General features: G+C 57.0%; 1 protein-coding gene across 3 annotated transcripts in view; it reads left to right on the top strand.

The window, feature by feature from the left end:
• The first annotated feature begins 2,867 nt into the window (after positions 1-2,867).
• The window catches only part of NRBP2 (nuclear receptor binding protein 2), an 8,032-nt gene continuing 7,839 nt past the window's right edge, over positions 2,868-3,060 (top strand). For all 3 annotated transcript variants that reach the window (XM_029923667.1, XM_029923666.1, XM_029923665.1), the window contains exon 1: positions 2,868-3,056. The gene's annotated coding sequence lies outside the window, so the exon portion shown is untranslated. The remainder of the gene's footprint in view (positions 3,057-3,060) is intronic.

The raw sequence follows: 3,060 nt of genomic DNA, 5'->3' as shown, positions 1-3,060 counted from the left end.
CCACTCAGTTCTCCACTTTTCCCATTTTGTTCATAAATAACATAATCCTTCTTCGTCATCCTGTCTGCATGTCTCCCTTTTTCTTGGGATTTTTTAGAATGTTGCGTCTCTCAGGTGATCATCTGTGACCTTCTCTATTAAACTGTGTCCGTCACAGCCTCGGTCTCTTCCTTCGTTGGCCGCTGTTGCACCACCGACGTACAGCCGTCAGTCCTCATAGTCCCTTTTTTTAAGTGCTCTGTTTTCCATTGTATTTTTTCTTTTTTTTTTTTTTGAAAGTTTATGTAGAGAGACTAAGACAACATGAGTGTGGAGTGGCGAAATGGAGAGAGAGAGAGAGAGAGAGAAAGAGAGAGAGAGAGAGAGAGAATCCTAAGCAGGCTCCTGAACTGTCAGCCCAGAGCCCAATGTGGGGCTCAGACTCGTGAACCATGAGATCAGGACCTGAGCCAAAACCAAGAGTCAGATGCTTAACTGCCTGAGCCACCCCGGTGCCCCTCTCCTTTCTACTTTAAAGATATGGTCCTGCTTGTGGATTAATTAACTCATTTGCTATCAAGTTTTGTTTTCAGTTCCATGGTTCATGGCTATTTCCGGTCCGTCTCCGGGGCCGTGCTGCCCAGTGTGGGCTCCACCACGCTCAGCCGGAATCTGTCACTTGGCGCAGCTCTTTTACTCCATATGTCCCCTCGTGGGTGATCGCTAGCACGTTTTGTAGCTGTATACTTTATAATTTGCAAAGAAATGTTCATGTTTATGGAAATGCCTCTGATTTCAAAGTTTTGAATGTTCAGATGTTTTAAATGTAGAAATAAGAAGTTAAACAAGGAAAATAACCACAAATGTAGGACAACATAGAGTTGTATTTAGAACAGTCTCTTAAAACGCTGCAGCTAGGGGGCGTGTGGGTGGCTCAGCTGGTTGAGCGTCTGATTCTTGATTTCAACTCAGGTCAGGATCTGAGGGATGTGAGATGGAATCCCATGTTGGACTCCATGCTGAGCACGGAGCCTGCTTAGGAATCTCAGGGCATCTGCATGGCTCAGTTGGTTACGTGTGAGACTTTTTTAGCGCATGTCATGATCTCGTGGTTTGTGAGTTCGAGTCCTACTTTGGGCTCTCTGCTGAGTGCTCAGAGCCTTCTAGGGCATCTCTCTCTCTCTCCCTTTCTCTGACCTTCCCCCGCTCCATCTCTCTCTCTCTCTCAAAAATAAACATGAAAAAAGATCCTCTCTCTCCATCTCCCCCTTTCCCCACTCATGCTCACTTGCTCTTTAAAATGAAATAATAATAAAAGAACACTGTACGGCTGGTACCTCAGTCATTAAGGGTGAGTAGTTGGGACAAAGGGCCAGTCCTCTCTCGTCTCCCTCTTTACTGTACAGAGTTCTGAGCAGATGAACGACATTTTCAAAGTACTGCCTGGTCCCGGGGGCGGGGGGAGGCGGGGGGAGCCGGGACTCAGGAAACAGGCTGATCGGAGGTGTTGGTGAGCAAAGCTGGTCCTAGAAGGGTGACAGCAGCGGCGGGGACGGTGGAAGCGGGCGGATGCCACCCATGGCAATGTCTGGGGAAAAGAGAAGTGTCCCTATTGACTCTGATACACCAGTGGGGCAGAAGGCCATTAAACAGAAGTAAGAGTTCAGGGTTGGGGCTCGAGTTTAAGAAGAGTCAGGCACGTGCACACCCCACTTTTCTCTCCAGAAAGAGACAATGAAGTCGGGGGGGGGGGGGGTTGAATCAGCAGCTGTGACGGGGTGAGACCATGGGAGAGCAGTGGGGTAAAGGGAGACTTTGGACAAGAATTCTGGAGCTCGTTTCTTCTTGACATGGCCAGAGGGTGTGACCAGGGGCCTCCTGGAGAGAAGGGACTACGTGTGAGGAGGGAGGGGTTCCCCACGCTGGGCTCCTCTGTGCCAGGGGAGTCATCAGCCAAAGGGTAAGACGAGAGAATACATTGCCATTTTGGAGTGTGGAAAGGTGACCTCGAGCAAGTGAAAGGTAAGCCCAGAAGGGCAGGCAGGGGGAGGTTTGTGGTCATGAATTAAAGTCATCTGGTCAGCCTGCTGGTGTGTTTCTCTATCACTTCAGTGACCCTGGGGGGGTGGGGGCCGCCGCGCCAGGAGAGCTGGCCTCCCAGATGTCCCTTCCCACGCCCTCTCCTAGACCCTCGGGAAGCAGCCCCCAGGCCACGCTCTACGCTGGGCCCAACCCAGGACGACGGAAGCCTGGAGATAGCCGCGGTGCAGCGTGAAGGTGGTGGGCAAGCGGCGCGGGGAAAACCCTGCAGCTCCAAGGGCTGCACTGGGGCGTTTCCCAGAGCCCCTGGCCCTGTCCTCGCAGGTCACAGAGCGCCTAGGGAGGACCCCACATACCGGCTCCAGGCTGGCACCGAACCCCCTGAGGTCGGGTCGCGGGACTCCGGCTGGGGGCGGGGCCTCCTCTGCCCGCAGCCGAGATCGAGGCTTGCTGCAAGAGCTGGTACCCGTGCCGGAGCTGGACCTTCGGGACGCGAGCACTAGTCGGAATAGGCGGGGCCTCGGCCCGAGCGGACTCCGTGGGGCGGGGCCTTAGGCAGGGCTAGGCAGGGCTTCGGTCTGGGAAGGGGCCTCATTTGGCTTGGGGCTCGCGAGTGGGGGCTCTGGGCCCGCGACACCTCGGGGGGCGTGGTCGGGGCGTGGCCTTAGCTGGGGATAGGCGGGGCCTGGGGCACGCGGCCTCCGATGGGGCTTGGCCGTAGCGGGGCGGGGGCGGTAGGCGGGGCTTTCAGCATCCTGGGGGACTGGGGCCGTGGCTGGGCGTGGCTTTGCCTGGTAGTGGGCGGGGCCCGGCGCGGGCTCTGCCCTCTGCCGGGAATCTCCATTAGGACTCCGGCCCCAGGAGGCGGCTCCGGAGGGGCGGGCGGGTTCCACCCCCGGCTGGCCGTGTGCCAGCGCCTCCCAATTCCAGGAGCTGGGTGCGGGCTCGTAGCGGCGGTCGGCGGCTCCGCTCCCGCCTGGGCGTCTGGGCTCAGGGCCAGGGCGGGCGAGGGACGGCGGCGGCGGCGCCGGGCCGCCGATC

Source organism: Suricata suricatta, chromosome 15 (genome assembly GCF_006229205.1).
Source record: "Suricata suricatta isolate VVHF042 chromosome 15, meerkat_22Aug2017_6uvM2_HiC, whole genome shotgun sequence".
Taxonomy (NCBI): Eukaryota; Metazoa; Chordata; class Mammalia; order Carnivora; family Herpestidae; genus Suricata; species Suricata suricatta.
The sequence above is the reverse complement of the archived record's forward strand: the minus strand, read 5'-3'. Positions and strand labels throughout refer to the sequence as shown.